General features: G+C 50.4%; 1 long non-coding RNA gene across 1 annotated transcript in view; it reads right to left on the reverse strand.

Moving 5' to 3' along the window:
- Positions 1 to 1,496: 1,496 nt before the first annotated feature.
- The window catches only part of LOC138844320 (uncharacterized), an 88,664-nt gene continuing 64,413 nt past the window's right edge, over positions 1,497 to 25,747 (reverse strand). Inside the window, exons 3-4 of the long non-coding RNA XR_011379956.1 lie at positions 3,899 to 3,972; positions 1,497 to 1,559 (exon numbers count right to left, since the gene is read on the reverse strand). This is a non-coding gene — a long non-coding RNA (uncharacterized lncRNA). The remainder of the gene's footprint in view (positions 1,560 to 3,898; positions 3,973 to 25,747) is intronic.

A 25,747-nucleotide genomic window follows, 5' to 3' on the forward strand; every position in this document is an offset into this window, starting at 1 on the left:
AGCAAGGACAGTGCCCTGAATGCCCTTTCTGCTCCTCCCCCTGCAGTCGCCTGCACATCCCCAGAGCCCTGCCAGGAGCACCTGCCCTCTATCGGCCTGCTTCGTTGCAACACTTGCTGATGCCTCCCTGTTCATCTGGCCTGGAGCTCCTCTGGGCAGGATCAGGATCTGATTCGTCCAGGAATCTTCAGGCTTAGCACAGTGCCTCGGTGCACACGTGAGACACCCAAAAACAGTTTGAACCACACTGGAGAGAGCAGAGCCAGGGGCTGGAGTCTGAGGCTGGGAGAAACCAAGAAGCAGGCAAGCTTCACTCACACTATCTCCTCTGCCCATGCCTGGATGCCTTTCTTTGTCCAGGCTGGAGACGGGGTCACGTCCACCCCTGACTGGGCCAAGTGAAAGCTCTTGAGGGAGGGTTCCTGACTCTCTTGTTCTGCCTGGCTCAGCTCTCAAAGTTCCATTTCTCAGGCAATTGGTCACCCTACCTGAGCTGCTGATTCTCCAGGACGGACATAATTGCTCATACTTAAGACATCATTCTTTTCCTCCCTCTGCTTCCCCCATCCTGGCAGAGGCTATGTCCCAGGACAGAGGCCGAGATGGCAGATTTTTCCCAGCCTGCCTTGTGGTGAGAATGGTTAATTTTAGCCAATATGATTTTAGGGGCTTCTCAGAGAGGCTGCCTTCCCTCTATCTACCTGCATCCCTTCTTCCTTCCTGCTTTTGGATATTGTCTTGTGAGGATGTGATGCTTGGAGCTATGACAGCCATCTTGCAACCATGAGGAAACATCTTCACCACACTCGAAGAGTGTAAATGTGAAGGACTGAGGGAACATGACACTTTAATGACATAACTAAGCCTCTGAACAAGCCTAGGACCAAATATTTCATATTTGATGGGACAGTAAGAAATCTCTTGGGCTTAATAAGCTTTTTCTGGAAGAAAATATAGAAAAATATTTTAATAATCTTGGCCATCATGAGTTATCTGACACAGAAGACAAAAAGATGCTGTCAAGAAAATGATAAAGTGAATTCAGAATTCTGAGTTTCAAAAAGGCATCGTTAAGTGAACAAAGCAATAATCCATGTTCAGGGAGAAGACATCTGAAATATCTCTGTGACAGAGGCCTCAAATACAGAATAGCCCAAAAACAGTTCCACTTGAACAGGAGCCATAAAAGAGAGATTCAAATGGCCAATAAACACATGAAAAGGTGCTCATTAGTCACCAGGGAAATGCAAATTAAAGTCACAATAGGATACAGTCTTTTATCTGCCAGAAAGACTAAAATTAAAAAAAAAATCTGACAATACAGTTTTAGTGTAGATGTAGAACAACTGGAACTCATTGGAAATGAAAAATTGCACAGTCATTTTGGAAGATTGCTGAGCAGTAGCTATTACAACTAAACACAAACTTACTTGATGACCAGGTGACAGCATTCTTCAGTATTTATTCAAGAAAGGAAACATATCCACACAATCATGTGCCCATAGATGTTCATAGTAGCTTTATTCACAACAGCAAAACAGCAGAAATGCCACCAATATCTGAAAACAAGAGAATGGAAAAATAAGTTGTGAGATCTATGCACCAACTACACCTTTTACTGCATGAATACATAATATGGATATATTGGATATACTACATGGATCAAAGGATAGATTTCTTACTCTCTGGCAGTAAAAAAGAACAAACTACAGATATAGACAACATGATGAATCTTTTAAAAATCGAACTACATAGGAAAGAGCACATACTACATGGTTCCATTCCTATGAAGTTCAAGAACCAGGAAACCAATCCACGCTGTTGGAAGTCAGGTTAGTACAATGGTGGGTGGGGCTGGGGGGGAGGAAAAGCTGGGAGAGGGGCAAGAAGGAGCCAGATGGGATGTCAACAACATCCCATAACTTTTTTTTTAGATTTATTTATTTTATTTGAAAGGCAGAGCTACAGAGAGGAAGAGGCAGAGAGAAAAGTCTTCCATCCAGTGATTCGCTCCTTAAATGGCGGAAATGGCCAGAGCGCGCTGATTTGAAGCCAGGAGCCAGGAGTTTCCTCTGGGCCTCCAATGGGGGTACAGGGGTCTAGGGACTTGGGCCATCTTCCACTGCTTTCCCAGGCCATAGCAGAGAGCTGGAAGTGGAGCAGCCTGGACTCAAACCAGCGCCCATATGGGATGCTGGCACTATAGGCGGTGGCTTTACATGCTACACCACAGTGCCGGCCTCAGCATCCCATATCTTGATCCAAGTGGTGGATAAATTTGTGAAATATTCTTTGAGCCATACAGCTCAAGATTTGCACGCTATAAAGCTGACACTGTGATACAGCGGGGTAAGCTGCCCTGAGAGGGTGAAACCTATGTACATGCTTATTTGAGTCCTGCTGCTCCACAGTCAATCTGGCTCCTTGATAATAGCCAGGAAAGCAGTGGAAGACGGCCCCAGTGCTGGAGCCCTGCCACCCACGGGGGAGATCTGGATGGAGTTCCAGACTCCTGGCTTCAGCTTGGCTCAGCCCCAACCCTTATGGCCATTTGGGGAGTGAACCAGCATATGGAAGATCTTTTTTCTCTGTCTCCTCCTTCTCTCTCCCTCTCTTATTAAAAGATTTATTTATTTATTTATTTATTTAAAAATCAGAGTTACACAAAGAGAGGAGAGGCAGAGAGAGAGAGAGAAGTCTTCCATCCGCTGGTTCACTCCCCAGTTGGCCACAATGGCTAGAGCTGTGCCGATCTGAAGCCAGGAGCAAGGGGCCTCCTCCAGGTCTCCCATGCGGGTGCAGGGGTTCAAGGACTTGGGCCATCGTCTACTGCTTTCCCAGGCCACAGCAGAGAGCCAGATTGGAAATGAAGCAGCCCGGACTCGAACTGGAGCCCATATGGGATGCTGGCACTGCAAGCAGTGGCCTCACATGCCACACACTGTGCTGGCCCCTCCTCCTTCTCTTTAACTCCGATGTTCAAATAAGTAAATAAGCTTAAAAAAAAAAAAAAAAAGATTTGGCCAGCGCTGTGGCTCAATAGGCTAATCCTCCGCCTGTGGCACCGGCACCCCAGGTTCTAGTTCCAGTCAGGGTGCCGGATTCTGTCCCGGTTGCTCCTCTTCCAGTCCAGCTCTCTGCTGTGGCCCGGGAGGGCAGTGGAGGATGGCCCAAGTCCTTGGGCCCTGCACCCGCATGGGAGACCAGGAGAAGCACCTGGCCCTTGGCTTCGGATCAGCATGGTGTGCCAGCCGCAGCGGCCACTGGGGTGTGAACCAACAGAAAAGGAAGACCTCTCTCTGTGTGTCTCTCTCTCACTGTCTACTCCGTCCAAAAAACAAACAAACAAACAAACAAAAAGATTTGTTCACTGTGTGTATGCAAACACCAGTGTAAATAGTAGCCCCGATGGTTTAAGCCACATTTAATAGGGTGTTCTGCTACTTGCAGCCGAAAGCACGCTAAGTTCAGTATGTTCCTCTGCACATTGTGGAGGCTCAGAAGAAAGGTTTTTGTTGGGTGAGCAATGGCAATGACCATGCAGCAGCACCGGTGCAGGGAATGGGATGGATGTGCACAGCCAACCCCTGCCGTCAGCTCAGTCCTACTGGAGAGGGTTTGTTAATTTCCTCCAACAGGTGAGGGAGCTGAAGTCCAGGGAGTTGCACTGCCCTGTCTGGAGTCACACAATGAGCCTGTGACCCATTCTCCACCAGTGCTCTTTCCTCTGTACTTCTCTCACCCCTACGCACATCCATTAACACATTTATCGAGCTCCTGTTGTATACATGTCAGGGTAACTTTCTCTGGTCATTACTTCCCTTGAGCTTATAGTGTAGTAGAAAAGCAAAGATTTTTTTCTAATAGTAAGAATCATTATATATTTTAAAGTACTTACATTTATTAAACACCTGCTATGTCCTAGACCAGCAGTTTCCAAAGTGGAGTTCCTAGACTGCAGGGCATACCCCACTGGGTTACAGGAAAAAAATGGATAATTCTATTTTAAAAATATATTTCATAGTATTATAATTTATAACAATATATAATATATTCTATTATTTGTATATTTGATCTTATATTTTTAAAGGTCCGTATGTATGTATATATTATATAATAAGATAACATATTGATAGAGTGATGTGTTATACTTGTAATATATAAATATACACACTAAGGGTAGTGTTCATTGAAGAGAATGAGAGACGAAAACCTTTAACGACCCATTGGGTCACCTGATCCCCGTTGGCCCTCACAGCACCCTGAGGACCTGGTATGTGACTCATGCTACAGGTGAAGAAACTGAGTCCCAGGAAGTTCAGGGCTCCAAGGCCTCATGGCTAAGCCAGAGCTAGCACTGCTCTGCCCACCGCACCCCTCTCTAGGCCTCCAGTTTCCACAAGATCAAATCCTTTCTCAGAGCTCCAGTTTACCTTTGTGTAAAGCTGAGGGGGTGGCAAGGCTCAACTCAATTGAGATGGACCCCACAACATAGTGACAAGGATATAAGGATGTGATTGCCCTTTAGACAACATGAGGGGGCATCGGGAGCCCAGGGGATGCCTTCAACCTCACAGAGCAAAGGCAGGGCCAGTTCTCTCAGCACGTGCCCTTGGTGGCTCTAAGAATATGAGTGCACGTGGTAGCAGGGCCGAGACTCTGGCACCTATCCCGCCTTTGAGCAATGTCATGAAATGCTCACCTTTCCCAGGATTTGATCATTCCTTCTCCTGATCCAAAGGCATTTAGCTGTGTCTCCTGGGGTTCACTTCCATATTCCTGAATCCTACAAATACATAGCTTTAATGTACCCATTTTCTTTTTTTTAATTTATTTTTTTTTTTTTTTTTTTTGACAGGCAGAGTGGACAGTGAGAGAGAGAGACAGAGAGAAAGGTCTTCCTTTGCCGTTGGTTCACCCTCTAATGGCCGCCGCGGCCAGCGCGCTGCGGCCGGCGCATCGCGCTGATCCGATGGCAGGAGCCAGGAGCCAGGTGCTTTTCCTGGTCTCCCATGGGGTGCAGGGCAACTTCAGGAATATAGTTATTCTTCCCTCAATGCCTGCTCTCCCACCCATACTCCCACCACTCCTCCTGCTCCCTCTCCCCTGCCAGTCCCATTCTCCATTAAGATTCATTTTCAATTACTTTGTACACAGAAGACCAACTCTATACTAAGTAAAGATTTCAATATGCACACACACACATACACACACACAAACTGTTTGAGAACTGGTTTTACAGTTAACTCTCAATACAACTCATTGAGGATAGAGGTCCTACATGGGGAGTTAGTACACAGTGACTCTTGTTGTTAACAATTAACACTCTTATGTATGACATCAATGACCACTCAAGGCTCTTGAAATGAGCTGCTTAGGCTATGGAAGCCTTTGGAGTTCACAAACTCTGTCAGTATTTGGACAAGGCCATAAGTAAAGTGGAAGTTCTCTCCTCCCTTTAGAGAAAAGTATAATGTACTCATTTTTAACATCATATGTTGACTTCCCAATACAAAAGAGGAGGGATTTTAACTCATTTATACCTGTTTTTTTCTCTCCTCTCCTCCCAATACAATCAATATTGAAATTTGTTGACTTCATATTGTGTTTTCATTATTATGACCATGCAAATATCATTTCCTGCTGAGTCAGCACTACATTGTAATGACATTTCCTTCCTCTGAAACTCTCAGCCCTTTCTCCTTGAACTAGTAATTGCCTTTTTTGGTTTGTTTAGTTTTACTTGAACATTTGACCCAAAAAACACCCCTCAACATGATCTCCCACAGACAAAGCCATCCAGTGATTTAAGGCTGTTACCATTTCCCCCCGGGCTCCCTGACCTGCAGTGCCCATCTGGACTTGTTTTGCTCTGGGCCCGGGCTGCAGATACCATCAGGAATTCCCTCTCTCTCCTGTGGTGAAACCACAGTCTCCTGTACTGCAAGTTGTACACTATTTACAGAATAAAGATGACAATATTCTCCCGCCTGTGTCCTTGTCCAAGCTCCTCTTGCAGTGACCCTGGACTTCCTCATGTGATTTGCCTTGGCCAATAGGACAACAGCAAACATGATGCAAGCAGAAGATGCAAGAGAACTCACGCCTTTGGGCCTTTGCCCCAAGCTGGCAGTGAACCCAGGCTGCTTTGCTAGAGGACTAGAGACCCATGGCCAAATCATCTCCATTACCCAAGCTGGCATTGCGCCAACTGCCAGATATGCGAGTGAGGCCACCAACTACCAACTGACCACAGACATGGGAGGGAGGCAAGCCACAACCACAGGGAGCATAGCCCACAGGCCAGTACATGGGGGCTATTTTTTTAAGCCACCAAGTTGAGTCACATTGTCACCCAGGAAAAGCCAAGGAACACGTGTCTCCCTCTTCTTGGTTGCACTCCTGTTGGGTGGGGCACACCCTTCAGCAGCCCAGCTGTTTTCAAACACACCCACAAGTCCATCCACAGTGGTCCCATCAGGAGAGGGGATTCGGGACCTCTTCCCTGGCTGGAGTCTGGACTGACCTTAGTTATGCAGAAGTGATGCTACACAACCTCTGATGCTAACTAGGAAAGGCCATGTCCCTTCTACCTTGGAATGATCATTCCGGGAGAAGCCAGCCACCAAGGAAGAGTTCTGACTACCTGAGACCAACAAGCTGGAAAGGTCCCAATGAAACACCACAGTGACTGTCCTAGCTGAGCCCAGCCTTCCAGGCAATGGCACCAGATGTGTAAGTGAGGTAATCTTGGATCTTCCAGACCAGCTCACCCCTAGCTGAATACCACTGAGTGGTCTCCATTAATACCACATGCAAGCCGGCGCCGCGGCTCACTAGGCTAATCCTCCACCTTGCGGCGCCAGCACACCGGGTTCTAGTCCCGGTCGGGGCGCCGGATTCTGTCCCGGTTGCCCCTCTTCCAGGCCAGCTCTCTGCTGTGGCCAGGGAGTGCAGTGGAGGATGGCCCGAGTACTTGGGCCCTGCACCCCATGGGAGACCAGGACAAGCACCTGGCTCCTGCCATCGGATCAGCGTGGTGCGCCGGCCGCAGCGGCCATTGGAGGGTGAACCAGCAGCAAAAGGAAGACCTTTCTCTCTGTCTCTCTCTCTCACTGTCCACTCTGCCTGTCAAAAAATTAAAAAAAAAAAAGAAAAAAAATACCACATGCAACAGGAAAACCATCCGACAGAGCCCTGACCATATTTATAACTCACAAAATTGACCCACTCATTTTGGGGTGGTTTGTTAACACACCAGATAACCAGATAACAGATAACCAGGACCAACTCTATCTCCTGATGGGAGGATTAGCAGTCTTACTGGAAAGAGGTAAGCATCCTAGGACAGAAGGGACTTGGGGCCATTTGTGAAAGTCACGGCATGTATAATTTTTAAAGATTCACTTATTTGAAAGGCAGAGAGAGTGAAAGAGAGAGAGAGAGAGAGATTTTCCATCTGCTGGTTCACTCACCAAATGGCTACAATGGCCAGCATTTGGCCAGGCCAAAGCCAGGAGCTAGGAACTCTATCCTGGTCTCCCACATGGGTAGCAGGGGCCCAAATACTTGGCCATCGTCTGCTGCCTTCCCAGGCACATTAGCAGGAAGCTGGACCTGAAGTGGTGTAGCCAGGAATCCAACTGGCACTTTGATATGGGTTGCCAGCACCAAAGACAGCAGCTAAATTTGCTGTGTCACAACACTGGCTCCAGATGCATATATTTTTAATGGTTACTTTCTTACTTTTTGTTCCTTTTTAATTGCTTTCTGTTCATGTTTTATAGGTACAATAGCTTTCTGTCTCAATAGATACTAATGGCAGAATTTAGTTTTAGGTTTTCTCCTCTTCCCTAAATCCTCTGTTATTGGAAGTCGTTTTCCTCTACATTCTTGGTTTGTTTTGTTTTCTGTCTCCCATGTTGGAAATGTCTTTAATATCCAGCAATCCCTGGCTGCACAGTCACATTACCAATCTGATGGGAAGCTATGGGTACAGACGGTGGCTGGCTGGTGGGCTTGTGTGTGGGGTGGGGATCAAGGCGCTGGCTGGTTTTTCCCATGGGCCACTCTTCCTTCCCCATATTGCTGCATCTGTGGGTCTTTGTGTTAGAAGTGGTTCACCACGTCATTTCCTGCCTGAGTGGGGAGGGCCTGAGCCCTCCCAGTGATGCTCTGGAACGGACAAGTGAAGGGGGCAGAACACCTCACCTTCTCTGGGCCTGCTGTCCCTGGTTTTAGAGAGTCTTGGTTTTTCTTTTTCCAGACAACAAATTTCCCTCTGCTGGATGTGAGTGGGGCTGTTGGGGACTGAGGCTGGGCAGGCTGAGGGTTGACCACCTGGGGGTCCAGGGGTCCTTGGTACAGACTGCCGGATCATCCCCCCAGGTCCAGTCCCTGGCTCAGCAGCGCCTCCTCTGACACCTGGTACCTCCCAGTTTTGAAGCCTTTATGGAAGTCAGTTTGCTTCCGTGCAGCAATTCACCGGTGCAGAAGCCACGCAGCCCAACCATTTGGGTTTGACTTTCTTCTAGGCCACGCCCCAGGCCATTTCTCCCTCCACTCTCCTTCCTTGCACGCTGTGGTTCAGGGTTATAAGTGTCTCCCAGTTCTCTCAAAGACGGAATTGGCATTTCTGTTTCTTGTTTGTGTTTGGGGAGACTTACTTTTTACAAGGGAAGTAGCGAGGCCTTTAGTCTGACATCTTAAAACCACTGTTTCATTAGTCTTCAATGGAAAAACACCTTTATATTAGCAGACGCAGGTCAGCAAACCATTTCATTAGCATTTTACGTGGAAAATAGCATTTTGCTGAGCAGGAACGAATCGGCAATGTGGGTTTGGGGACTTTCTCTGCACAGCCTGTGGTGTTACATTCTGGTTTGACAAATGCATTGGACACAGTCAGTAAAGACACAAATTATGTATTAAGGAAAACACAGAGAAGTCATCGCTGGCCAGGTCAAGAGTGGAGAGTGGGACAGCCCAGGCAGCTCAGAAGTGGGAGAGAGGATTGGAGGTGTGAGGCTGATTTGTGCCTGCCTCGGGGAAGTGCCCCAGAGCCCACAGCTCCCCTTGCCCTCTGGGCGACTTTCTGCTCCATATCACCTCCTGGGAGGATGCCCCCGCCCTCCCAGCACATTCTAGCCGTAAGCTTTACTTTACTGTGCCACCTGGCAATGGCCTACACATGGCTGATTCATACTCATGCCATGACTGGGGGAGGAGCCTTTTCTTTCCCAACCCTTCATGCTCAGTAGTTGCTCAGTAAAGACTTGTTGAGGGAACACATGTGCAGAAGAACGGTCACAGGAACACAGCCTTCCCAAGAAGGCGGGAGCCCTGAGGATGCAGAGGGGAAAAGGAGAGTTCTGCTGGTCCAGGCAGTGAGTGGTCTAGAGTTTTCCAGCATGGCGCCCCTGGTTTGAGGACTCACAGCTATTTCTCCTCCAATAACTCCCTCTTTGGAGGCCGGGGTACTCTGAGAATTCGAGGGAACATAAAATCCCTTTATTCAGGAACATGGACTCCATCTCAAGACAAATTGTTACCTCCAAGTTCACCAGCTGCCCAGCCAGCCCACCACCATGGCCTGGCCCTCTAGGACGCGGGCACAGGCCTGGCCAGGGTTGAAACTGCCCTGGAAGCGAGTCTCCCCTTTAATTAACAGGGAGATCAAGCAGACATGCTAATGTGGTAGTGTCTCGAGTGGGGAAGGCGTCAAGTTCATGAAGTCCCCCGAAGGCCAAGTCCTCGTTTATTTTCCTAAAAATGTTTGCCGTTACTGAGGACAGGGTGGGGGCCCCACAGGCCACCGGTAGGGAAAAAGCCTCAATCTCTTCTACGCAGCTCAGCACGGCGCAATTTGCCTTGCATTGTTTTTAATAATTACAAACTTAATGAAAGAATAACCTAATCCCTAAAGAGGCCAAGGACTCATGGTTGGCCTTGGCAGGAGCCCCTGGCAGCCACGAGGACAAGACGTGGGGGGCGTAGAGGAGCTACCGGGAGACAGGGGATGCCCTTGGTCTAGCGAGTCTCTCTCTCAGAACCAGCCATAATTCCCTCTTGCCTTCTGCATTCTGCCTAAAAAGTCTCTGCTTACTTCTGACAGCAGATTTTGCTCAGCCCCAATGTGAAAAACATGAGTCCAGAGGGAACAGGGAGTTGTTCATAGCATGTGCTGCACAAGGCCTGGGCTAGTAGTGAGGCTGGGGGGATGACTTCTCAGAGGGAGCTGACGGGAAGTGAAGATGTGTCCTTGTTACTGGCCAAGCCTTGGCTTGGTGAGCCTGATATGCCAGGCACCAGCCGTGGGAAGCAGGCACTATGCTTACCCGTCCTTTACACCCCAGGACTTGTGCCCAGGCCCACCTGGCTTTTACCCACTGCATGCTGTGCTTTCAAAGGGGCTGGGGGTAGAAATGCAGTGATTCCCCCACAGCAGCTTCTGTGGATGCAGACGTGCTGTGTGCCAGGCACTGAGCCGGCTGACCTCTTTACCATCACCTTCTCTTTGAGCTGCACAGTAACCTAGGTGGGCGATGGTGTTATTGGCCCACTTTACAAATGAGGCACAGAGTGCTAGCCCAAAGTTCTACATCTAGGAAATGGCCCCTGAGAACACTCCATAGTGGATGGGGTCTGAAATGGGTTTTGCAAGCCTCCAAGACCACAGACCTTGTCTGTCTTACTCACTTTTGTGTCCCTAGAGCCTAATCCAGAGCTTGGCATATATTAGATGTTTTAATAAACACTTGTAGTGTGAACGTGAAAGAACAGAGGTATCCGGACCCAAAGAAACCATCCCACTTTCCCTGCCCCCCTTTCCAGGTGACCTCACCTTAGCTTCAAGTGGCCAAGAGGACCGGAAAAACTGGGATGAGGAACAGAACTTGATTCAAGGGAAAGTGGGGGCCACAGCAGGTTCTCGAGAGGGGAGTTCCAGGCTATGGAGGGATGGTCTTCTTGTCTGCACAGACTCCATGAGTTCATCAATGCCAATGAAAACTTTGGCCAGACGTTGAATTGCTTCCCGGGACATGAGATGGGGGCAGATGAGGGCACTTTTCAGAAGACTGGGGTCCCAAACTTCTCTTCTTCACTGTATTCAAAGTTGAGAGTGCCAGGGTCAGTAAGATCAGCCGGGCTCCTTGGCTTGCCCTCAGCAAATCCTCATGAGTGTGCATCAGAGTATGCCCGTAGGCAGCTGAGAGAATTGGTGTGCCACTGAATTTTTGAATACTGGATTCTTAGAAACTTATAATCTGGAGTGTTGGAGGCCCAGAAACACACGGCTCAAACTCCAGGATTGTAGAAACAGCCATCCATCTTGGAGCATGGCAGGTGCAAAGCAGTCACGCTCCAGGCACTGTCCACAGATCTCAGCTCATATAACCCTTCCACCCACTCATGAGGTAGCAGCTATCATGACCCCTGCTTTACAGACGTGGAAATTGAGATATTGGAGGAAGGTGGACTGGGCGCAGAGCAGCTGGACCTCAAACAGGCACTTCAGGCAGTGGCTTGCCCATTGGTCTGCAATGCTGACCCTAATGCTTTAAAATCATAAAAGAACTCTCTAAATTTCAGAATCCTGGGAAGTCACAAGGGCAGGCTCTTGGAGTCACTGGATCCTAAAATCATAACACTTCAGAATCCACTACCATTGACTCGTCAATTTCTGTAGCCATAAAATCTGGGCATCTTATAATCCTGGAATTCCAGACTCTTGTGGATTCTGAGCCCGAGAAGTCTGGATCCTGGGATATTAGCCTGCCGGAAGGGACCTTGTGCTGGTGACTCAAGCCCAGTCCTTATCTGGCATATAGGGAAACTGAGGCTTCTGGAAGGGAGGGGAGATGCCCCAGAGAGGCAGAGCCAGGTGGACTCGCTGGTGTTTGAAGAAGGAAATCCGCGTGGACAGGGAAAGGGCCCGGGTCAGCTAGGATCTGTTTGTGATTAGCAGTGGGTTTTACTGCTGCAAGGAATGTGTGCGGCGTCACCGCTACCCCCGCAGGTTGCTGCCTCGCTTCTCCTGCGCCGATGCCCTCCTCGGAGCCTACCCTTGCTAGCCTCCACATCCTGTTTACACCACCAACAAACGGAATTTTCGGAAGTTGGCCTCCTAAGGAAGGCAGAGGTTTTCTGTTTCTTGGCTAGATGCCAGCTCTCCAAGAGCCCCTGGGAAGGTTATGAAACTTGAATCATGAGCCCAGGAGGCATGGGGCACAGGCACTGTGGGACAGGTGGCTGGGAGCAGGGAAAGGCCCAAGGGCAGGACCGAGATGCAGTGGCCCCAGGAGGGCAGGTGACAGGTACACAGGAACTCAATGCTGCTCAGTCCACACCTGGGAACGTGTGGTCCTCAATCTAAGACTCATCAACCCAGCGGGGCTTGTTCAGAGGAAGGATAGGGAGAAGTGATGGGGCCTCCAAAGCTCAGCCCTTTTAGGTGCTGCCCCTGAAGGCAGGGATGGGTGGACCCCTTGGGGCAGACAGCAGACTGAAGGGTGGAAATGACAAGGAGATTTCTGTCCACCCAAGCAGAGCCTGGGGTTCCCAAGACCATTACAGCTGTCCACAAGGACAAGACTACTGTCATCATAATACCCAGACTGTTTGCCCTTTTCACTCTTTCACTCCCTGGAGTTTTGCAAAGTTGATGTGAAACGTGATGGTGCCAACACTCTGACAGCAATGAAATAATTCATGCAAAAAAAAAAATGAAATGACAAGGTCAATGTCCAACGTTATTGGTTTTCCTTTTGCCTTGGCTTCACTGTGGATTTTTCAATATATTGCCTTAAATTTTGCATCTTAATTACTGAGATTTTTGGCGCAATTTAATTTTACCCTCAAAGCGAGTGCCTTGTTTAGTTCACTCTAGTCCTGGCTCTGGACTTAAACAGAAACTCCTTGGAGTCCTCAATAGTTTTTAAGAGAGTGAAATGGTCCCAGGACCAAAATGATAGAGTGTGGGGAGCAACTCGGACTAGACTAAGTTACTGGAATTAACACTTATTCTATGCATCTGCTCTCCCACAATATGGCGCAGAGAAGGGAGAAACAGCTTCTACACAGCTGCCTCCAGTTCAACCAATAAACTGTAGGACCTACTCCTGATTGGAGGAGAGCAGCGTACTCGGCGTGTGGGTAGCAGAGTTGGGATTGGTGGAAGAGGACTATAAAGGAGGAGAGAGACAACATGCACCAGGAACATCTATCTGAAGGAACACCTGTGCAGCCCCCAAGAGAGCCGGCCGGCGGTATGCCGCTCCCCCGTGGAAGTGGGGAAAGTGGCTAGGGGGAACCGCCCTTCCACGGAGGTGGAAGGGTCGGTAGCCAACCCGGGAAGAACCAGCAGCAAACCCGGGGAGGGCCGAGCAGACGAAAGAACAGCGCAGGGTCCTGTGTCATTCCTCCACGAAGACGGGGAGCGACATAATGGTGCCGTGACTCGGATAGGAAACCTAGGAGGGAAGAAACGTGAAGAAGTGGGAAAATACCAGAGAGAGAGACTAGCAAAGAGCCTAGGGAAAAGCCGGACGGAAAAGGTGCCGGAAGAAGCTATTGAAAGCCTAGGCATAGACTCGGATATGGACTGTGGGAAAGAAGTTAGGATTTAAAGTGAAAGCAAGAAGAAACTTAGACTCGGATGCGGACTATGGCGGGGAAGCTAGGAGATTGAAAGTGAAAGTGAAACCTGGAGGAGGCTTGGACTCGGATGCGGACTGTGGGGAGAAACCGGGAGAAATGAGAGGGGAATATTGTTGTTGGAAGAAAAGTTAGGGAAACATACCGGGTAGAGAAAAATGTTAGGGAAATTGAAGCTGCGGGGGCAGGCCGAGGCGGAGACGTAAGCCAGCTTGGAATTCTTCAAGTCAGCCCAGGGAGCAAAAGGCGAAAATCTGGAACCAGAGGCAGAGACGTGGGCTGCCAGTTTGGAATTCACCAGGTTAGTCCGGGGAACTTGGACTGAATGCCGGTGGTGGAAATGTGAGCTACGCTGTGTGATTCGCGGAAGCTGCCGCGCGCAGAGAGAGCGCGCGGGGCGTGAATAGATAGGGAATGCGGGGCTGGCGCGAAGGCCGTGGTGCGGGTGCAAAGGGCGTGGAGACCGTGGAGCGCGCAAAGCCGAGCTGCGCAGAGCTGGGAGCCCGCCGCAGGGCGGGCGCCGGGAAGCCGCGCAGATGAGAGAAGCACGGGCTGAAGCGGTGCAGAGCCGGGAAGCAGCCTCGGGGCAAGGCACCGAGAAGCAGCCTCGGGGCGGGCACCGGGAAGCCACGGGGATAAGAGAAATAGAAGTTTAGAAGTAAAATGAGAGAAATAGGAATGCTGGTAGATAGAAGTAAAATAGGAGAAATAGGAATGCCCGGAGATAGAGAAATAGAGAAAAGTAAGGCCTCCCCACAACATGGCAGTGAGAGAGCTTGGATTTGGTCTGCCTGATTAGTAAGACGATAAGTACCTGTGGGCGCCGCAGGTCACCGAAGACAGGCACGTTGTCAACACCAATAAGTCTTCCCACAAGACGGCAATGAGAGGGCTTGGATTCGGTTTGCCTGATTGCTAGGGCTTGTAAGCACCTGCAGGCAGTTCTAGCAGAGCAGAGCGTGCGCTGCAGGGCACCGAACACAGGCACGCATCAGCGCCTAAAAACCTCCTCACAACATGGCGAAGAGAGGACCTGGATTTGGTTTGCCTGATTGGTAGGGCTTGTAAGCACCTGTGGGCAACTCCAGCAAGCAGAGCAGAGTGTGTGCCACGGGGCACCGAAGACAGGCACGTATCAACGCCAAAAAATAAAAAGAAAGGGGGATCTGTGGGGAGCAACTCGGACTAGACTAAGTTACTGGAATTAACACTTATTCTATGCATCTGCTCTCCCATAATATGGCGCAGAGAAGGGAGAAACAGCTTCTACACAGCTGCCTCCAGTTCAACCAATAAACTGTAGGACCTACTCCTGATTGGAGGAGAGCAGCGTACTCGGCGTGTGGGTAGCAGAGTTGGGATTGGTGGAAGAGGACTATAAAGGAGGAGAGAGACAACATGCACCAGGAACATCTATCTGAAGGAACACCTGTGCAGCCCCCGAGAGAGCCGGCCGGCGGTGTGCTGCTCCCCCACGGAAGTGGGGAAAGTGGCTAGGGGGAACCGCCCTTCCACGGAGGTGGAAGGGTCGGTAGCCAACCCGGGAAGAACCAGCAGCAAACCCGGGGAGGGCCGAGCAGACGAAAGAACAGCGCAGGGTCCTGTGTCGTTCCTCCACGAAGACGGGGAGTGACAATAGAGAAACGCCAATCAACATGGCAACAGCCTTTCAGCTCAGATTGTCCCACAGTGGAAACGCTGACGTTCCAAAAACTGAGTCTTTGTGACAGTGTGTGTGTAAACACAGGGATTCAAGAACAAGGCATGGAGGAGGGACCAGGTGGCTGGCGTTGCTTGCCCAAATGCCTCTAACGGTCTCCCACTCCCAGCAGCTAAGGGATCGTCTCCATTTCCCACTCGAAATTTCCAATGGTCTCCCACTACCCTCTGAGCAACACCAGACTCTCTCATGCTTATGAGGTCCTGCAGGCCTGGAGGCCCGAGTCCCACTCCCTCACCCCAACCTCACTCTGCTCTTGCCACACTGGCCTCCTTCCAGCCTTCCCTTGCCTTCCCTCACACCCCTTCTCAAGGGCTTTTGTGCGTGTTGTTCCCTCTGTGTGGAATTACACCATACCCCCACCCCCACCCCTGGCCTCGACCCCCAACACTCTTCTAGTAGATGTTCCTTTCATCTGTCAACTTTCATCTTGACTTTTGCCTCTTCCAGGAAGCCTTCTCTGATGTCCCCATAGAAATTAGGATTTCCCTGACACTCAGCCTCACGTTTGCTTTCTTGGAATGCATCACCAGCTATTTTACATTTATTCATTGGTGTGGATGGTTCTCAGCTTTTCTCCACATGACCCAGCTCCCGGCTGTCCCAGTGTTGGGTCTCTGCACCTGAACCAGCACAAGGCAGAGAGGAGGCCCTTGAGAAATGTTTGCTGAACAAACAAATTCATCAGGAATGAATGAATGAATGAGTGATTCTATCAGCGAGCCCCTCTGACTAGGGGTGCTGACACTCACCAGGATCCCCAGGGCACTGGCTGAGTGGTGAGTGACAAGTGATGAAGCACTAAGTGGTCGGTGTTAACCCCACCACCCATAATGGCGTGGAAGCAGAGAATGAGCGAGATCCCGGCCGACCTGAGGCTTGAATGCCAGCCTCCAGGTCTTTGCCAAGGCAGCTGCTCCTGCCAGGAATCCCTCTCCATTTTTATCCAATGATTCACGTTTGATCTGTGGTCAGCTGTCAGTTCAGAGACCCTTGCCACCTGGGGCTCTCCCTCAACTCTCTCCCCATCACCACAAGGCCCCCTTGTTCTGTGTGTTCTTTGATGAGGACAGCCACCCACGTCTACCACCCTTGTTTGAAGACTTTAGCTTACAGAAATGTGGCAGCCTAGCTGTATGTCACAGTCCCATTGTAGAGATGAGGAAAGTAAATAGCTCGCATTCCAGTGGAGGAGATGATCACAAGCAGAATAAACACATCTGTATTGTGCTGGGGGTGGTAAGAGCTATGGCAAAAAATATTTCTGGCAAAATAGGTCTTTCTGAAAAGCCTCTCTGAGGGGTCCTATACACAGATGTGGGCTCCAATTCCACCAGATACTACCAGCCAACAATCAGTTAGCTATTACTACTGACATCTGGTGAGCTGTTGCTTCCAGATGTCTGTCCCCTAGGGACAGGATTGTGTCTGTACACTCTCTGCCCCCAGCATCTACAGCAGTGCCCGGCGCGGGGCAGGTGCTTTGGCCGTGGTGTCTGAATAAAGGTCTGTCTTGCAGCAGGTGTGTATTGTCTTATTTCATCTCAATGATCAGTGGGTAAGGCTTATTATCAGCCTCGTCTTATAGATAAGGAACAGCCAAGTTGAAGGCTAGGACCTTACAGGAAAACACAGTGTTGGAGTGGAGCTGGATTCTTTCACGGTCCAGTCTGTGCAGCATCTGAGCCACTACCCCCACACAGCCTCCCTCCACTTGCTTGCTGTGTGAACAGGACACATTGCTTCACCTCTCTGAGCCTCAGTTTCTCTAACTTTTACAATAGTAACCCTCTTGGAGGGCTACTAGGACGTGGTTTATACAGAGCACACGGACTCCTGCCTGGCACCTAATGACACAGGTGACCCATGCTTGCCTGATATTCTGTCAGCCACTGTGAAATGCAAGGGTATAGGATAATGCTTCCCAAATGGAAAACTTCCCACACTTTTTCAGAAAGCCTTGGTGGGGCCGCATTGTGGCACAGTGGGTTAAACAGCTGCTTCTTGATGCCTGCGTCCCATAGAGGAGCACCGGTTCAAGTCTTGGCTCCTCCATTTCTGATCCAGTTCCCCACTAACTGTCCAGAAAGGCAGAAATTATGACCCAAATGCTTGGGACCCTACTACCCTGTGGAAGACCAGGTTGGAGTTCTGGGCTCCTGGCTTTGGCCTGTCCTAGCCATTTGGGGAATGAACCAACAAAGGGAAGATCTCTCTCTCTCTCTCTCTCTCTCTCTCTCTCTGACACTGCCTTTCAAATAAATAAATAAATCTTAAAAAAAGAAAGTCTTGGGACACTTGTTCAGCTATGGAGGCTGCAGAGAAAGGGCCTGGGATGAAATACACCATCGGTGCCCACACAGGTTGAAATCTAAACTGACTTGTTGGTCCCCTAGGAGAGATTGTGTATGAAGTAGTCCTCATGGGACCTGGCTAGGGACTGCAGGCACTATGCTAAGAGTTTTGTAGCCCCATTATACAGATGGAACTACTGAGTCTCAAAGACATAAACGGACTCATTCAAGGCCTCGCAGCAGTCCAAAGCAGTTGAGACTCAAACTCGAGGGCAAGCCCCAAAGTCAGCAAGCCAGCCACTCTGATCAACAACCAAGGAATAAGGCCGGCGCCGCGGCTCACTAGGCTAATCCTCCGCCTAGCGGCGCCGGCACACCGGGTTCTAGTCCCGGTCGGGGCTCCGGATTCTGTCCCGGTTGCCCCTCTTCCAGGCCAGCCCTCTGCTGTGGCCAGGGAGTGCAGTGGAGGATGGCCCAGGTGCTTGGGCCCTGCACCCCATGGGAGACCAGGAAAAGCACCTGGCTCCTGGCTCCTGCCATCGGATCAGCGCGGTGCGCCGGCCGCAGCGCGCCGGCCGCGGCGGCCATTGGAGGGTGAACCAACGGCAAAAAGGAAGACCTTTCTCTCTGTCTCTCTCTCTCTCACTGTCCACTCTGCCTGTCAAAAAAAAAAAAAAAAAAAACAACCAAGGAATAAGGAAGACATGGGCGGGTGTTCCAGAGTCCTAGGAACCATCCCTGGATGTCCCATGACTTGGGACTCCTGCTGTGCCTTCTGGGGGCTCCTGGAGAAAGACTCGGGGGTGGAGACTAGTGTGCTGGGCACTTGCTGCAGTGAACGCCCGAGAATAACACCTGAGATGGAGAAAGGACAGGGCTGGGGTGAGGGAAAAGGTTCCACACAATGGAGCTGCAACCAAGGTCCCAGCTGGTCCTTGGGAAGCTCGGCAGCTAGGGTGCCCCCCAGACTTGTCCCCTGTTGACAGCTGGACCAGGTGTTTGGGTTACACATGAACAAGTCATCGGCCACAAACTGCCCCTGGCAAAGGAGCTGTCCATGGGCAGGGCTATTCCCAGCCAGGAGCTGTCAGCAGCTGCTCTTCCCAGTGTCTGCAGAGGGAATCCAGGCGAGTCCTGGCTCCCACCTGACCGGGTCACAGTTACCTCCCAGCCACAATCCTGACTGCGGGGGCTCCCACAGCCAAGGCTCTGTCCACCTCTCAGGTGCCTTGCTGCATGTGCCCTGGGATCCTCTCATTTGTCCTCATGACAAGCATGAGAAGGGGACATTGTGATCCCCTCTTTACAGATGAAGAAACTAAGGCTCCTCAATCGGAGAACAGATTTGTGGCTTAGACAGCACCTTTCTTAGGTCCTCTAATAATGACTCTGTCCTTTGTTCTAGACCCTGTCTGGCCCACCTGGGGCCTCATTCCTTTGTAATCATAGCCTATACTCTAACTTCAATGGCTTACTCCTGACTGGTGTGTATTGATGGTCCTCTCCCCCACTTAATGTGTATGATTGTTCAGAATTTTCTCTATAGACAAACCTCTCTACCCACAAAAGATGAGTTTCCTTTCTCCCAGTCTTGGCTGAGATCAGTTTTAAACCACATCCATCAAACAGTCTTCACAAGGGCCCGAAGACCCCTCTCACCTCCTCTCCTCTATGAAATCCTCTCATTACTTGGTTAATGCCACTCTTAGGTTGCTTTTCTCACCCTGTCTTTTATACTACTGTCTGTTTAAGTGTTTACAGGAGTTGATAATGGAATGAACCAAGGCCTTTAGCAACCAGGCAGTCAACCAAATGCTGCTAAAGGGATATACTCGGCTCCCCACCCAGTAGAAGTGGCTTGAGACGCCCCATGCCAGCAGAGACTACCTTGTTGCCCCGTGTCCCTCTACCCCTCCTGGACTTTTGGAGGCTGATGTAATCCCATATAACTCTTGCTTTATAAAAAACAAAAGGGGGGAATGTTAGTAGAATGGCACAGTCTTATCTATGGTGCCATATACACCCCAGATATCATCCTAGGATCTAGCCCACATCGTCATGGCTGGAAGCCAGGTGACCCCATGGCCCAACCACTGGTGTTAGCTCCATCCCCATCCTAATGGGATTCGCTGCTCCTATTTACCTGCCTGCCCCCCCCCCCCAGCAAAGGTTTAACAGGACCTGTTCCTGAACACGTAGCTCTCTATCTTGCTCTCTCTCTCTCTCGCTCTCTCTCTCTCTGTTGATCTCTCTCTTACGCTCTCTTTCTCCCTCTTTTCCTTTGTTGTCCCTTCCTTCCCTCCAGTCAGCCAGTTTCCCCCAATAAACCCTTTCCCTTACAAAAAATAAAAAATAAAAGAAGAGAAGAAACTGAGGCTCAGCGGGATGAGGAGCTTGCCTAGAGCCACCTGGCTGGAGAGCACTGCCGCCAGGATTCTAACCCAAAGCACTGAGACCTCAGGATCCCGTGCTGGTCAGAATGCGTTCCTTTACTGCAACTCAGCTCTGTCCCTGGGGGCACAGTTCCCACCCTCAAAGAGCTCACAGTCCAGCAAGGAAGACAAGATGTGCACCCTAGGAAAATGATGAAGAGTAGGCTGAGGAGCAGCCCCTGGGGCTGGTGGCAGGGGCGGGGGGCCCATGATGTGACACAGGAGGTGAACTCTGCCTTGGTGGGCAGGCAGCGCGTTGTGGAAAGTGGCAGGGCAGAGTGGTAGTCCAGGTGCAAAGAGCAGGCAAAAGAGGATTGGGGCATGGTCTCCTGGGACAGATGCAGGGGGTGGGGGAAGGGAGGCAAGGTTATGGAGGCGGACTGGCTCCCAACCTAGGGCCCTGCAGGATACCCATGAATATGTGGTGGATGAACAGATGGGTGCCACTGGGGAACGGTGGATCGGAGGATCCAGGGAAGGGAAAGGGAGACCAATGGGGATTCTAGAGCAACTGTGCAGGTGAGAGGGAACTGGCTTAACCTGTAGGGACCACTGGAATGGAGCAATCAGAGAGAGGGAGAGTGCAAGAGCTGTGAACCTGCAGGGCCCAATTCACCCCTGTTCCCACCCCTGCACCCTGCATCCTGTCGCATCTCCTGTCTTGCCCCTTGGCATCTCCAAGTCGTGCTCGCTTTCTGGCTGCCCGAGCTCTGCTCCCCCCGGGGCAGTCTGACCGAGAGCGTCACTTCCTCTCCCCTCCTGAAGCTTCTGTGCGCAGAGGCCAGTGCTCCAAGCCCAGCCCTGCAGTCTTCAGTGCCAGGCCAGTGGCTGCCTTGAGGTGGACACAGAGAACACACCCAGCAGCCAGAATTACCCACTTATTAGCCCTCATAAGGCACCATCTGGGAGAAACTGGGGTTCAGAGTTTGGAAAATTGGAAGCAGGGACAATCTCCCTGGGGATGGCCCCTAAATCCTCACAGAGCAGACAGCACAGCTCTTCACAGAAGTGCTTGTGAAGCCCTTAATTAAAGGCACCATCAGAACAAAGACTCTGAAGCAAGAGCTTGTACCCGGCTGGAGCCCTGAATCCAGGGAGCCAGGCAGCTCAAGTGCACAACACAAAGGCAAACGAGGCCCCGAGGAAGAAGTTGAGAACCCAGGCACACTGACCGTGAGAGAGGAACGTGCCTTGCCCCCCAGTTAATGTTCCCTGAGTTTGTATCCATGGCCTCTATGGGTTGTGGAAAACTGGCTCATGCAACAAGACAGTTTGCTGGGCTGGAAAGCTCAGGCTGTAGCCACAGGTGCGGCAGATCCAGGGGCTCCAGCGATGGTTGTAGGGCTGGGGTTTCTCTCTACCTTCCTGTTCAGCACCCTTCAGAATCAACTTCATTGCCAGGGCTCTCTGGAGGCCAGATGGCTGTGTCACAACAGTGACTGGGCCAGGACAGTCACACATGACCCTGAACCAATCACCAGGGGCAAGGAATGGCACACCCTGATTGACTGAGACCTGAGGGCACCCCAGTGACACCAATCAAAGGGAGTCCACAAATTGAAATCAGTAAAATCAGTAGAGGGGCCAGCATTGTGGCATAGTGTTAAAGCCACTTCCTGTGACATCAGCATCCCATATAGGCATCAGTTCGAGTTCTGGCTATTCCACTTCTGATCCAGCTCCCTGCTAATGGCCTGGGAAAGCAGCAGAAGATCCCCAAGTGCTTGGGCCCTGGCCACCCATGAGGGAGACCCCGATGGAGCTCCTGATTCCTGGTTTCAGCCTGGCCCAGCCCCAGCTGTTGTGGCCATCTGGAGACTGAACAAGTGGATGGAAGATTCTCTTTCTCTCTCTCTTTCTCTTTCTCTCTCCCTTTTTCTTTCTCCCTTTCTCTCCCTTTCTATCTGTAACCCTGACTTTCAACTCCATAAATAAATATTTAAAAAAGAAAGAATGAACTCAGTAGAATGGGAACAAATTCTGGGCAGGTGGGGAAGCGATATTTTCTGTGAGGAGGGCACCAGCTAGGCAGCTGGGAATTGCCAGTTTACATATGAGGACATAGCCCTAGGGAGGCCAAGGAACCCTCACAACTAGAAAAGAGTGACAGTGAGCTATGTCTGGCCCCAGAGCCAGGGCTCAGAAGTGCTCCTCCATCCTGCTTCCCAGGCAACATCTGCTTGACCTTGGGGTGTGATGAAGGGTACTTAGAAGAGGTTGACATTTTCAGGGAGTCTTCCTTGATGCTCTCTCAGACAATCTGACCCTTGGTGGCCTTAGCTTGAGCTAAAACCACACTTAGAGAGCAGGGTTTGACTCAGCAGGATGCCTGCATCCCATATCAGAGTGCCTGGGTTCAAGTCCTGGTTCTGCTCCCAATTCCAGCTTCCTAATGTGCACCCTGGGAGGCAGCAGGTGATGGTTCAAGTACTTGGGTCCCTGCCACCCAGATTAACTTCCTTGGCTCCCAGCTTCTGCCTGAAACAGTCCTGGTTGGCATAGGCGTCTGGGGAATAAACCAGTATATGGAAGATTTCTCTGTCTCTCAAATAAATAAAAATAATAAATGAAAATATTTAAAACACAAAACCACATCGAGACCAAACCAGTTTGGGACCATCTAGGGAGTCGGAAGAGCTGGGAGGCGGCCACCACAGCTGGCATGTGGGACCTCAGGCCAAGGGGGCAGGGGGAAGAAAGGCTCTGTCCTGCCAGAACTCCGTGGGGTCATTTAGAACTAATGCTAATGAGTGAGGTTCACTGAGCACTGTCCACGACGGCACCAGCTGACATCTTTGGCTGTCTGAATTTACTCCATCTTTTCCGCAAGCCTGTGGGGTCAGTGCTGTTCTTTTCCCCACTGCTGAGTTATGGAAACCGGGCCCAGTGTGGCACAGGAAGAACTCGGCAATGCTGCTGGCTGTCATCAGCATCTGAGGGTCTTTGAGGATCTGTGGGTGTCTCCTGGACTCCATTCCTCCAACCATAGCTTTTGCCAGCCCTCACAGACTCCAATTCTGCCACATCACAGGATCAGCCCCTTTCATTCTCTTCCCTTCCTCTTTCCCTCCCTCCACCCAAACAAAGAGCAGAATTTGGAAAAGGGTCACCCTGAGCTTAGACTCCTGGGACCACACCTCAGGGGCCAGGGGAAAGGTCCTCTTAGGTTCCAGGGGGCAGCGTGCTCTAGGAAGATTGCTGACTTTGAGCCTGGTAGATCTCAGCTGCAACTCTGATACTGCTACTGTAGACTGGGATGTGAAAGACACTCTCAAGGGTTGTGCAGTAGGCAACCTTTACAATCTTATGTGGAGGCCCAGTCAAGGGACTGTGTCTGTAAGATAAGAAGTATGGGAGCCATCTCAAAAAGCTGCTGTAAGAATTGAGCTAGAATTTTTATTTATCATGAAGTCTGTATATAGTTGCTCAAAAATAGATACTTAAATTTGCACAAAATTATCTAAGGTCACAAAGTGAGTAAAAGCAAAGTTCAGATTCAAACTCAAGTCTGACATCCAACAAAGTGATGCTTTTCACTGTGTGCTTTTATCACATGATATCATGTAAAGGCTGAAGGGAAGGCCACGAGTGAATTGTTCATTTCTGTTTTAGTTCAAGGCACAAGCCTGATGTCAGGCAGATCTTGGATAGCCCTGTGTTGTAATGACTCATAGGTGTATGTGTGTAAAGGGATAAATGGATGGGTGGATGTATGGACAGAGGAGTGGACAGATGGGGAGTAGATGGATGGGTAAGTAGGAAGGGTGGAAGATAGGTAGCAGGTTGGTTAGAAAGATGGGTTATTGGCTGAGTGATAGGTAAACTGGTAGATGGTGAGAAGGGAGGATGGATGGAGAGATGGGTAGATGCTTGGAAGCTTGAGTGGGTAAATGAATGCACAATTGGAAGGATGAGTGGGTGGCCAGACAGGCAGGCGGATAGGATAATGCTGACAGAAGCACAGGCGATTGTCTTTGGCCTTTTGGCCACCTCTTTCCAATTGCCTTTTCCAGTGGAAAAATTAAAAACCATGGGCCCTGGGAAGACATTCCCTTGTGTGGTCTGTTAATAAAGGCCCAGAAAGGCCAGCCGAGGCTGGCAGCTCCCCCCACTTCCAGGACCCTGTCATTAGCCACGCTCCCCTTACCCTACCCCGCCTCCGAGTTAGAAGTATGAGCTGGTGGCCACTGAGAAGCTGGACCCACCCAGGCCCTTCATTAAGCCTTATTAAGCCCAGAATGGGACCAAGAAGGGGAGGAACCTTGTTCCCAAAGGTCGGCAGTTGGAAAAAGAAGGCACAGTTATGCTCTGGGGTGGTCGTCTACTCTCGGCGGGCCACAAGGAATGTGGAATTTTGTCTGGCCGATCTGCTGCACCCTCATCTGCAGGCTGGGAAACCGAGGTATATATGGAAGAGAAGAGAGGCACACACAGAATCAGGATAGAGCCATACTCAAACCCAGGCTATGGATTCACCGACCACAGCCTAGCCCTTCCCTGAGACCTAGGGTCCCATGACCGACAATGGGGAGGAGAGGAAGGGGCAGGAATGGGGCTCCTACTGAGTGCTATACCCTTGCACAAAGCCTTTTCCATTCACAAAGCCATCTGTCTCCTCTGTGTCCCCACTGGCAAAACAGACACTAGCTTTTTCTTTCATTGATTCAAGAAGCATTGATTAAATGTCTACTACAGGCCCAGCACTGATCAAGGTCTGGCAGTAACAAGCCAGATGAGGCTTCTCTCCTCACAAGGCTGACCTTCTAGAAGGAGACGGGGACAGATAAATAAGGAGATGGATGATCATACAGGACCAGGAGATGCACAGTGACAGAGGGACGTTCTTAGGATGAGAGTCGAGGAGGGTCTCTCTGAAAAGGTGACTGGACTGAGGAATCAAAATCCATTCTCCTCTTTGCTGGTATATGGTTGGGGCTGACAAGTGGCTGCCAGACACGGCCAACACCTGCAAGTCCTCTCTGCAGCCAGGTGTGGCACGTGACTAACTCTCGCCAATGGCACACAGGAGGAGTCGGGAGAGCCACTTCTGAACCTATTAGATGAGCTTCCTGCATGTTCTCTTTCCTTTTCCTCTGCCTGAATGCAAATGACAACAATGTCTCTGGATGGAGGAACTGCAAGGTGAGGAGTCTGGGCCCCTGCGTCACTTCCTGGAAGAGAGGCACTCATGGTCCTGGCACATCCACTACAGAAGTGAGAAGTAAACTAGGCTACTTGAGCCATCACAGGCTTCAGGGCCCTTTTGTCACAGTGATTTGGCCTTACCTAAGTCATATTATGACGCTTGAACCGAGACCTGAAAGACGCAATGGACTGGGTTAAGGCAAGACTGAACTTGGCAGGTTGTAGGAGGAGAAAAGATGCCAGTGTGGCCACAGTGCATGGTGCAAGAGGTAGGAGATGAGGCAAGACACGATGGCAGGTGCCTCCCTTAGGAATCCGGACTTTAGGCAAGGTCAGCTGGGGTGCGTTCATGAGCAAGGGAGAAATGCCACACGGCTCACACTTGGAAAAGATCCCACTGGCTATGCTGTGCAGAGAAGCTGGAAAAAGGCAGGTGTGAACATGGGACCAGAGAGGGGCTGCTGTAGCCAGGATGGCCTGGGTGTGGCTGGGGGCAGTAG

This window comes from Oryctolagus cuniculus, chromosome 11, assembly GCF_964237555.1.
Source record: "Oryctolagus cuniculus chromosome 11, mOryCun1.1, whole genome shotgun sequence".
Taxonomy (NCBI): Eukaryota; Metazoa; Chordata; class Mammalia; order Lagomorpha; family Leporidae; genus Oryctolagus; species Oryctolagus cuniculus.